This window comes from Procambarus clarkii, chromosome 35 (genome assembly GCF_040958095.1).
Source record: "Procambarus clarkii isolate CNS0578487 chromosome 35, FALCON_Pclarkii_2.0, whole genome shotgun sequence".
In the NCBI taxonomy this organism is placed as follows: Eukaryota; Metazoa; Arthropoda; class Malacostraca; order Decapoda; family Cambaridae; genus Procambarus; species Procambarus clarkii.
This window is the reverse complement of record NC_091184.1, coordinates 30113835-30125961: the sequence shown is the minus strand read 5'-3', so window position 1 is coordinate 30125961 and position 12127 is coordinate 30113835. Positions and strand designations below refer to the sequence as shown.

Sequence of the window (12127 nt, the reverse complement as noted above, 5' to 3'; positions counted from 1 at the left end):
GTGAGGTGAGACACGTCATTGTGTCTCACCTCTCGTCTGCGTCCGTGACGCAACTTAAGAGCATCGTTAAGCTCAGATGTGCAGTGGGTACCAAGCTTCGCCCACCAACACTCTAACATCCTGACAACAAGCTTCACCCACCACTCCACTAACATCCAGAAAACATCGCAGTAAACAAGATAAGAATTCTCATCTCGAGCATTCAATGAACATCAGAGAACATCAGATCTAGAGAAACAGAACTGCTGCCAGCCTCTTTACAAGCAACTGTACTAGCTGAACCCATGACCTCACAGTGATGAACCCAGCACATCTGATGATTTCCAAGCAGCCTAAAAAAAACACGACGTGGAATACTCCAGAGTGAGCTTATTGACCAAGTAACAAAAACTATCCAGTTCTCCATATTGCACGAAAAGGAAGCCTAAACTCGACCAAAAGCTCAGGACACATGTGTCCTGAATTCGGGCTTAAAAATGTATGTTGAAGAATCAAAAGCCATTTAATGTAACCCGCAAATGCACCTCACTACAGGAAATGTATAACTGGAATAGATAGCAGACTACAAGAGAAACAAAAAAACAGTTAGAGCCCCGCTCCTGTACCAGGTAAGTCCACTACGGGCTCACGTTCCAAGCCCGTGCTGCTTGGAACGTTTTGTTCCGAGAAGCTGAATCTAAACCGAGCAGACTACAAATAGCTTGGAATGTGATCACATTCCAAGACAATGTGATCACAGTCAATCAAACCCTCTAACGCAGCCAGAGCACCAAGATGCTGTAGCAGGGAAAAGGGACTACCCCACGTGGAAGGTGAGTATAGCTGTGTTTTCCGGAGTGATGCGGGAAGCCCGGCTTTTCCGGAGTGAAAGTCCCGTGGGGGACGAGACGGGGTTCGAGCCAATACCTATACCAAAGGGTATGGATAATTCCTATTGGGATTAAAGGGCAAGCTGGAAATGGGCGTGGGAGGGGGAGGAGGAATGTGTGGTGGGCGAGCTGGGTGTGGTAGATTAGTTTGGAAGTGGGGGAAGGGGGGACATTAAATCACGGCCACATCCAGGTAACATGGGGTTTTTATCTGTCGGTTACGATTTCCGGATTGTACTCCAGCGTTAGTGGTGTTGTATCCAAGCGGTGAGTACCAAGGAGTTTGTCACCAACCCGTACTGTCCTGCTTAGGGGTCATACCCTATTGTCCTGTGTAGTGATCATCCCCTGCTGTCCCGTGTCTGGGGTTTATGTTGTCGTTCCCTACTGTACTGTATTTGGGATTCATGCCATCAAATCCTACAATAGTGCACCGTGGTTCGTCTCATCAACTCATACCCTCGCGCCGTCCACCTTCCATATCCCAGTCGTCGAGGTGTCCCACCTGGGTCATACCCTCGCGCCGTCCACCTTCCATATCCCAGTCGTCGAGGTGTCCCACCTGGGTCATACCCTCGCCCTGTCCACCTTCCATATCCCAGTCGTCGAGGTGTCCCACCTGGGTCATACCCTCGCCCTGTCCACCTTCCATATCCCAGTCGTCGAGGTGTCCCACCTGGGTCATACCCTCGCCCTGTCCACCTTCTATATCCCAGTCGTCGAGGTGTCCCACCTGGGTCATACCCTCGCCCCGTCCACCCTCCATATCCCAGTCGTCGAGGTGTCCCACCTGGGTCATACCCTCGCCCCGTCCACCCTCCATATCCCAGTCGTCGAGGTGTCCCACCTGGGTCATACCCTCGCCCCGTCCACCCTCCATATCCCAGTCGTCGAGGTGTCCCACCTGGGTCATACCCTCGCCCCGTCCACCCTCCATATCCCAGTCGTCGAGGTTCCATATCCCAGCGTTGAACTTTCTCCAAGGTAGTCGTGTCCTTCTGAAGATAAAGTCTCCATGGTTGAATACAGTAATGCATGTGGAGGCGCACCACATCTATACAGTTGAATACCTACATTCTTGTCCTTGTCCTTGAAATCAAATGTTCGTTTGACTGCTCCGAGGGTTTGATTGGCTTCGTTTTACTGCATCTCCAACTTGTTGTGCAACTTCCAGTGACTGGTGGATTCTGACTCCTAGGACCTGTTTTTCATCAATCATTGCAAGGTAATGTTGTTATGGTCATTGTTATGCCTACATGCAAGGTTTTGCATTTTTTCAGTTTTGTTATTGAAAAGTATTTGCCAGTCACCCGACCGATGTTCGGACACGCTGTACTCACCTAGTTGTGTTTGCGGGGGTTGAGCTCTGGCTCTTTGGTCCCGCCTCTCAACCGTCAATCAACAGGTGTACAGATTCCTGAGCCTACTGGGCTCTGTCATATCTACACTTGAAACTGTGTATGGAGTCAGCCTCCACCACATCACCCCCTAATGCATTCCATTTGTCAACCACTCTGACACTAAAAAAGTTCTTTCTAATATCTCTGTGGCTCATTTGGGCACTCAGTTTCCACCTGTGTCCGCTTGTGCGTGTTCCCCTTGTGTTAAATAGACTGTCTTTATCTACCCTATCAATCCCCTTCAGAATCTTGAATGTGGTGATCATGTCCCCCCTAACTCTTCTGTCTTCCAGCGAAGTGAGGTTTAATTCCCGTAGTCTCTCCTCGTAGCTCATACCTCTCAGCTCGGGTACTAGTCTGGTGGCAAACCTTTGAACCTTTTCCAGTTTAGTCTTATCCTTGACTAGATATGGACTCCATGCTGGGGCTGCATACTCCAGGATTGGCCTGACATATGTGGTATACAAAGTTCTGAATGATTCTTTACACAAGTTTCTGAATGCCGTTCGTATGTTGGCCAGTCTGGCATATGCCGCTGATGTTATCCGCTTGATATGTGCTGCAGGAGACAGGTCTGGCGTGATATCAACCCCCAAGTCTTTTTCCTTCTCTGACTCCTGAAGAATTTCCTCTCCCAGATGATACCTTGTATCTGGCCTCCTGCTCCCTACACCTATCTTCAGTACATTACATTTGGTTGGGTTAAACTCTAACAACCATTTGTTCGACCATTCCTTCAGCTTGTCTAGGTCTTCTTGAAGCCTCAAACAGTCCTCTTCTGTTTTAATCCTTCTCATAATTTTAGCATCGTCCGCAAACATTGAGGGCTGTGAGGGCCCTCATCTGTTAGTGTTTCATCTGGACACTTCAGGCCTTAAGACAAGAAGCTCGATGATGAAAGAACTTCCATTTTTTGTAGTCTGACGACGTGCTGCGTTTTCTAATCACGGCAATGACTTATAATGATTATATTGGATAATCTAGCATTTTATTTGTATTATTTATTTCTAGCTGACCCTGAGTGAGGCCCCGATATTCACCAGTTCATTCTCTTTGATGAGTTTCTGGCCCCCATCTCCCTAAGACACGAATTTTTGTATTCATAAGAGATAACAGGAAGTGTCTTGGTTCAGTCGCGTTCCGTGACGGGGGCTGGGGGCAGACTGTTGTATTTCTGGTGTCTGACACTGCGTCAGGAACGTTTTGAGGTTTTCCTCGTTAGTTATTTCATACGTTTATCCACTGGCAGTCTTGCTAGTATTCTTCCACCTCTAAGAAAGCCATGCTTGGTCACTCCTAGGACTTGCTTACGAGCATGTCTTAGATTAACGAAAAATATCCTTTCTATTTCTAGTCAGAACGGTGTAGAAGATACCTTTTTTCTCCATATTACACTGAGTGCATGTACTACTGGTATCTGGTGAGAAGAGTACGGTGTTCACCGTACACCGTCTCTCCTCCCGAATAACCAGCCAGAAAATGGAAAAAACTATCAACTTCCCTGTGACCCCAGGAGATAGGTGCACCTTGTGGATTTGTTCATTTGATGCATCACGCTATTTTGATTTCTGTGTGTATTATTTGGTTATTATGATAATTAATCAAATAATAACGATTTATAAAGAATTCATAGACAATATTTATGTTAGCCCTTATATACTGTATTATATTCATATTGTTATATTATTATTACTACTACTATTATTATTATTATTATTTATAATTCATTATTGCTTTATAATTATACTATTACTAAAAACAAAGCATTTTGTTTACCGAAAATAATACAAATTACAGTAATTGTTCACAGTTTTCGACAAGATTTTGCTCTCGCTGGTGCTGGTGGTGGAGGTCGGCTCCCCTGCATCACTGGAGCAGTAAAATCCTATTTACGTTGTCCTCTGCCACACCTGTAAGCCAGTCAGGCTTCTAATCTCACATTTAAATCAAGAAGAAGATAAATGAAGAACTGATTCTGCTAGTGAAATGCGAGCAGGAGGAGAGGGCACAGTGCTAGTGAGGCAGTAAGTTATTGACAAAGGAATTAATAGTTTCAAGCGGTCCGTCTAATTACCACAAGCTACACAAAGCTTCCTGGCAATACGTTAGTAATGAATAAATATGATATATTTACTCATTATAATGTTGGTACTGAATGTACAACACGAAAAAACATAATTTTAATCTGAAAAAGTATCTTTTTATAAAGAAATGAGACGAAAATAAAGTGCTGGTGACGCCAAATCAAGTCGACGATCCAAGCGTCGGTTAGGTTAGGTTTGGTTAAGTTAGGTTAGGTTAGGTTAAGTTAGGTTAGGTTAGGTTAAGTTAGGTTAGGTTAGTTTAGGTTAGGTTAGGTTAGGTTAGGTCAGCCTAACCTAGCATATCATATTTATTCATTACAAACGTATTGCCAGGAAGCTTTGTGAAGCTTGTGTAGCTTGTGGTAATTAGACGGACCCGTTTCAAGTAAATAAATAAATAAATAAATAAATGTTTATTTAGGTAAGGTACATACATACAAGAAATTTTTACAAAGATTGTTTGACTTATAGGTAGAGCTAGTACATACAATGCCTAAAGCCACTATTATGCAAAGCGTTTTGGGCATGAAAAACTTAAATGACAAGCTTAATACTAATTGAGCATAAAGAGTAGAATGAAAACAAGAAATGAAAACATAGCTGAAAAAGCAGCACAAATACAATTATGTCGACAAACAGCACTCTTAAAAAAAAAACAGACATTGGTTGACAATAGAAGGGTAAGGTAGGTTACAGGGAATTTATTAGGTATAGCTTCGTTTTTATCTTAAACTGGTTGAGAGAGGTACAGTCTTTAACATGGTTGGGAAGGTCATTCCACAATCTGGGTCCCTTGATTTGTAGAGCATTTCTAGTTTGATTAAGTCGTACTCTAGGAATATCAAAACTGTATTTCTGGTGTGGTGCTCATGGGTTCTGTTACAACCTTCTATGAAGCTTTTGAGATCAGGATTGGCATTATAGTTTAGCATTTTATATATGTATAATACACATGAGAGAATGTGCAGTAACTTAATGTCTAACATATTCAGAGATTTGAGTAGGGGTACTGAGTGATGTCTGGGGCCAGAGTTGGATATTGTCCTAATAGCAGCTTTGTGTTGAGTAATTAGAGGACGTAAGTGATTTTGGGTAGTAGAGCCCCAAGCACAAATACCATAGTTGAGATATGGATAGATAAGAGAGTTAAATGACAGGAAGCTCGATGACCTGTCAGACAGGTGACCTGTCCTCAGATCAAGTCCATTCTATCCAGCGGTCAACCCCAAAGACGTATTCATAAATTTTTACATGCTGTTCATTCAAAACAGGAATTTTCTATATATTATAATATATTATATTATAATATATTATCAATTTATAATATATTAGCATATATAGGCATAGGTTAGGTTAGGTGTTTAGGTTCTGTTGGCGATTATTTGTATTTGTAATATGTGGTGAAGCATTTACAGCATTGTGGTTCGAACAAAATTCGTGTGTGTGAAGCACTTGTTCCGGAAGAGTTCAAACGAAATCAGTTGAGTCGTGTGTAAACCGTTTTCATTCATAAACGGGGGTTTGGCAGGTGCATGGAATCATTTTTGGGTCTTTGGAGGATGGGCTGTGACTGGGCGGTAGAGCGACTGTCTCGCTTCATGCAGGTCGACATTCAATCCCAGACCGTCCATGTGGTTGGGCACCATTATCCACTTTCAGTCTTGCTAGTATTCTTCCACCTCTAAGAAAGCCATGCTTGATTACTCCTAGGTCTTGCTTACGAGCATGGCTTAGATTAAAGAAAAAATCCTTCCTATTTCTAGTCAGAGAGCGGTGTAGAAGATACCTTTTTTCTCCATGTTACACCGACTGCATGTACTACTGGTATCTGGTGAGAAGAGTACGGTGTTCACCGTACACTATCTCTTCACCCGAAAAACCAGCCAGATAGAGAGAGATATACCAAATAATATACACATGGAAAATACTGGAGGGACAGGTCCCAAATCTGCACAGTAAAATAACAACGTACTGGAGTGAACGACATGGAAGAAAATGCAGAATAGAACCAGTGAAGAGCAGAGGTGCCATGGGCACAATCAGAGAACACTGTATGAACATCAGAGGTCCACGGTTATTCAACGTCCTACCAGCAAGCATCAGAAATATTACAGGAACAACCGTGGACATCTTCAAGAGGAAACTAGATTGTTTCCTTCAAGGAGTGCCAGACCAACCGGGCTGTGGTGGGTATGTGGGCCTGCGGGCCACTCCAAGCAACAGCCTGGTGGACCAAACTCTCACAAGTCAAGTTTGGCCTCGGGCCGGGCTTGGGGAGTAGAAGAACTCCCAGAACCCCATCAACCAGGTATCAACCAGATACCCCGTTCCATCCCAAATCCTTATTCGGACCCCTTCCAAGTGTTATATAGTCAAAATGGCTAGATGCTTTCTCCTGATAGTTCCTTCCTTCATTCTTGCTGATGGGCATGTAGGAAACTTGTATTTCAGGGTACAGATATAATGGAATATCATTAGCTAGTACATTGCATGCAATAGGAATATTCAGCAGTTTAATGAGATAGGCAACAGTTCTATTCAATCGGTTTGCACATAGGTTGCCTGCTGGCGCATTGGATTATTAAAAGTATTCAGGGCGCTTGATAAACTCTCAGCTCTCTTATGAGGATCCTGACCGAGAATGTCCATATACCAATTGCAAAAATTTACAATTTAGTTAAAATTGTGTAAAATTTAGTTAAAATTAGTTGAAATTTAAAATTAGTTAAAAAATATTTATGCTGTTCTGTTGCATTTTCTGCTGTTCCATTCAACTTGTAATTGTCATTTTTTCCTATTTCAGGTTCAATTCATGCTTTTATCTCAGTTATTTTTGTCTTTGTTTTTAAGTGTTTTTCCCACTTCTTGCCCAAAGAAGGGCAATACGAAGAAGCCAGTTTAGGCCTAGTATATACTAGCTCTCTAGAAATTCAACCTTCTTTTTGGAACTCATATTGTATATGTACTTTTACCTAAATAAAATTATTATTATCAATATTATTATTATTTGTACAGTATTATTATTATTATGTTGACTGTTACAGGGAAATTTATAAGCAGAAGGAAAACTTCAGCAGACATTAGATGGTTTCTTAGGAATGAGGATCAAGTGAAGAAGAAAGAGGACAAGAAAGGACAGAAATATAAAAAAAGATAGCCATGATGAGAATCAGGAAAATGAAAAGGTCAAGGAAGATTAACATAAAGAAGAAAAGATTGATGATGGTCATGAACAGAAAGACGATCCTATTAATCTGATCCATCTTGAATCAAATGAATAATCTCACTGCGGCCTCACCATTTGGCAGAGAAATAGTCAATTCCTGTATCTGGTATGTAACTTTTCTTTGGAACACTTTGCATAGTGGCTTTGTTTTTGTGTGTAACCCCTGCACCTATAATATTAATTGTCCCCTCATCTTATGTTCTTTGTCAGTACATTCTTGTGAATAAATTTTTTATTATTATTATTCATGCACAAAGAAATCACATTAATATAATGTATCAATGAGAAAATCAGTAGGAGCCATGAGAATTTCTTCTTCAAGAAGTGCCAGACCAACCGGGCTGGGGTGGATATGTGAGCCTGTGGGCTGCTCCAAGCAACAGCCTGTTGGACCAAGCTCTCACAAGTCAAGCTTGGCCTCAGGCTGGGCTTAGGGAGTAGGAGAACTCCCAGAACCCCATCAAGCAGGAGGATTCGAACCTTTACTCTGGGTACTTCAAGCAAATGCCTTAGACAACTACACCACATCATGGTAAAAGCACTGCAAAGGCCTTCCAACTAATCAGCCATTTAATTGGCGTACTCAGTGCATAGGTTTGAATCCTCCTCATGGCTTCTACTGATTTTGTTAATAATAATAATAATATAATAATTTATAATATTAATGTTATTGCTATATTAATTATTATTCAGGTGTACAATTAAATCATGTTTTGCTTCATTGCTTTTTTTAAGAATACCATAATGTTTGCAGGAATGTGAAAAGAATGGCCAAACATCATCTTTCCCAGTACCCTAAGACCCTAACCATTACTTTAACACTAGGCTATAAGATTTTTTGGTTTCACTTAGTCATTTCAATTAAAGTTGAAGTTTTTAAGACCTTAACCCCGACGTTGAACAAGGTTCACCTGTATTTTTTTCCCCATGAGTAGGAAATTTCTTGCTACAGTAAAACAAACCATAAATTTTTACTAGGATTGTTAGGTAAACAAATTCTTGTAAATGTCATTGCTAGAATTCAACATTGGCATTGTTATAGTCACAGTCTGTTATAGAAGAGTTGAATTCTAGTACTCCAGTAGAATATGTTAATTTGGTGGACCCCATGTCATTTGAGGATATTTTATTTCAGAAAATTAGGAAGCAACTAGTAGAGATACCAAGTTAACTAAGTTAATGAATTATGCCAAGTATGGTTGGGAAGATAATTTACTATTGTCTGTGTATGCCTAATTATTTTCAGCATTTATTTTTTATTTTTATTTATTTATATACAGTATACGAGTTCTTACATTCTTGTACAGCCACTAGCATGCATAGCATTTCGGGCAAGTCCTTAATCCTAATTTTCACACACAAACATTCGCAGGAAGCAGCCGTAGCAACTGTCTAACTCCCAGGTACAGTACCTATTCAGTGCTAGGTGAACAGGTGCATCATGGTGAAAGAAGCTCTGCCCATTTTTTTCCGCCTCTGCCGGGGATCGAACCTGGGCCCTTATGACTACAAACACTGAGTGCTGTCCACTCAGCTGTCAGGCCCCCCATCATCAGTGAAGGCTGGGGGATCAGCCTTCACTGGGAACATCAGTGAAGGCTAACCTGATGTAATCATATACTCTAAATAAATAGTGAAGGTTCCTGTGTAATTAAGATGTAAGATTTTGGAACAGCTGCATGTAGGTTATAATGGTATAGATGCTATGAAAGCAGAATCCAGAAGTTGAGTTTGGTAGCCAAAAATGAATTCAGGAAATTACTGAAGTAACTAAGAATTGTCATACAGTACAGTAATTTTTTTAAGAATTTCCAAAAAACTCAAGTTCCAGGGAAACCTGGAATATTTAGCATTGGGAAAACCCTGCTATATAGCTTACATAGGTTCTGGGTATATAGTTCTATATAGGTTCTGCTGGACCTATTAACAGGAAAAATGGAGGAATTATTTTTAGACTGAATAGTATAAAACATATAACATCTGCTCCATGTAGTCCTCCTTCAAATTGTTTGGCTGGCAGCATCATCTTTAAAAGAATGGTTACATCAGTTTACAGAAGGTTCTACTAACAAAAGACAGTAGATTTTTAAATGATCAAAGGAAAACTTTTCATGCTTCCACTGGTAAATCTCCTGAATTAATGTTTAATAGGCATTTCATAGTCCACATGGACAAATGGTGGAGGATCTTTAAAAAGCTGCCGACTTCCTGTCCTTATCGAGGCCACTATAAATAGTGGCTCTCGGGTAGATGGGGGAAGCAGTAAAAATAGATATAGGTAAAGAAAAATCAGTAACTGATCTTGCTAAGTAATTGTCTCAGGAACGAGGTTTTATTTAGAGAGGCAGATACGGTACATGTAAGGAATTTTGAATTGGGTAAGCCTTGGGAGGAAGGAAAAATTTTTGAAATCATAGGCTGATCTGAATCTGTATCTGGATGTAGAGGGGAGGTTCTGGGAGTTCTACTTTCAGTGCCCGGCCTGGGGCCAGGCTTGACTTTTGATAACATGGTTCAACTGGCTATTGCCTGGAGTGGCCTTCAGGCTCTCATATCTACTGCAACCCAGTTGGTCCAGCACCTCTCACAAGAGCCTATCTAATTGCCTTTTGAAGAAGTCCACCTTTCTTCCAGCAATATTTCTAGTGCTTGCGGGGAAAGTATTGAACAGCTGTGGACCTCTGATGTTCATAAAGTGCTTTCTGATTCTGCCTATGCACCTCTACTCTTTACTGATTCTATTCTGAATTTTCCCCCACATCTTTTGCTCCAGTATGACATTAATCTATTGTGCAAAATTGGGACCTGGCCTTCCAGTATGTTCCTTAAATGTTCTTTTGTACCTCTTGTCTCCTTTCTAGAGAGGAAGGTGCCGGTACATTTTGAGAGCTTTGTGACAATCCCATTAATTTAGGTGCTTTATTGTGTCTATTTAAAAAAATCTCTCCAGTTCTGAAAGAGGAAGCAAGTACTGAATAGTACTCAAGATGTGACATTACCAGTAATTAAAATTTTGTTAACTATACTATGGAATCCCTGGATTTGAACTTTCTCATAGTCCATCCTATCATTTTCCTGGTAGATGTTATATTTGCTTCATTATGTTCACTTAATATCAGGTTGTCAGACATAATTCCCAGATTTTTTAAGAGTGGGTTTCCCTCTATGAGTAGGTCTGATTATATCTTGAACTCGTGTTTCATTTAAGTTCACCATTTCCAGTATATCAAAGTATCTGGAATTTATCACTATTAAAATCATGTTCTTTTCTGTTGCCCATTTGAAGACTTTATTAGTATCAGTTTGTAGTTTTTCAGTGTCTTCTATAAATTATAATTTGGTATCCAGATTTCACTATCCATATACTCTTTTGTATGGGTTTCAGTGAATGCTCCAAATATTAAATTCGACTACAGTGTATTAGGAAGCTATAGGATGCATTAGGATGCAGTCTCCGTTGTGTAGTGGTAAGACACTCGCCTGGCGTTCCGCGAGCGCTATGTCATGAGTTCGTATCCTGGCCGGGGAGGATTTACTGGGCGCAAATCCTTAACTGTAGCCTCTGTTTAACGCAACAGTAAAATGTGTACTTGGATGAAAAAACGATTCTTCGCAGCAGGGGATCGTATTCCAGGGACCATAGGATTAAGGACTTGCCCGAAACGCTACGCGTACTAGTGGCTGTACAAGAATGTAACAACTCTTGTATATATCTCAAAAAAAAAAAAAAAAAAATATATATATATATATATGAACAAATTAGGATGCATTATATATGAACTTTATTTCTCAATTTTGACTTTAATTCTATTAAGTTTGCAAATATAAAAGATTTTCCATGTTGTGTATTACTTCCGGTGGGTTTTGAGAATTCTGTTGTAGTTTTGGCGATGATTTGTCCAATTTTGGTGGTAGTATATGTGTTGTGGGGTGTGATAGTTTGTGGACTTGAGGGGGTGTAGTACCTATGTGCTTGATGGCAACTTGTAGTCCAATACTGTATTATGCTTTTCTTCTTCCCCATCTTGCAAAGTTTCTGTCTGCCTGTTCTTATATTTTCTGCTCTGTTTCTGCCTGCCTCCAAAACGCTTTAAGAATGATCAATTGTGGACGGGTCCTCCTCTTGTCTACACTATATTGTTCTTCTTACATGGAAATCTGGACATTATAGATCACAACATTTTCTCTCTCTAATTGAGAGTTTGCATAGTTTAGTGTGGAGGTATCTGCACTCTGTTCCAAAACAGCATGCACCCTCCAAAGGATACCTGATCAACCAGGCTGTGACTCATACGTCAGGCTGCGAGCAGCCGCGTCTAACAGCCTGGTTGATCAGTCCAGCAACCAGGAGGCCTGGTCGACGACCGGGCCGCGGGGACACTAAGCCCCGGAAGCACCTCAAGGTAGCCTCAAGGTAACCCTCTCCCCAACATGTTCCAGCATTTTCTGGGATGTGAATCTGCATTTTGTGCCTTTGGGCCCATATTTGCATATTCCCTTTGCATAATATTAGCAAATATTTATGTTTGGGGTGTTTTCCAGGTGTTT

General features: G+C 40.9%; 1 long non-coding RNA gene across 4 annotated transcripts in view; it reads left to right on the top strand.

Moving 5' to 3' along the window:
- Nucleotides 1–12127, top strand: part of LOC123768502 (uncharacterized) — a 57385-nt gene that overhangs the window by 15985 nt on the left and 29273 nt on the right. For all 4 annotated transcript variants that reach the window (XR_011230462.1, XR_011230463.1, XR_011230461.1 and 1 more), the window contains exons 2-3: nucleotides 4080–4293; nucleotides 7398–7685. This is a non-coding gene — a long non-coding RNA (uncharacterized lncRNA). The remainder of the gene's footprint in view (nucleotides 1–4079; nucleotides 4294–7397; nucleotides 7686–12127) is intronic.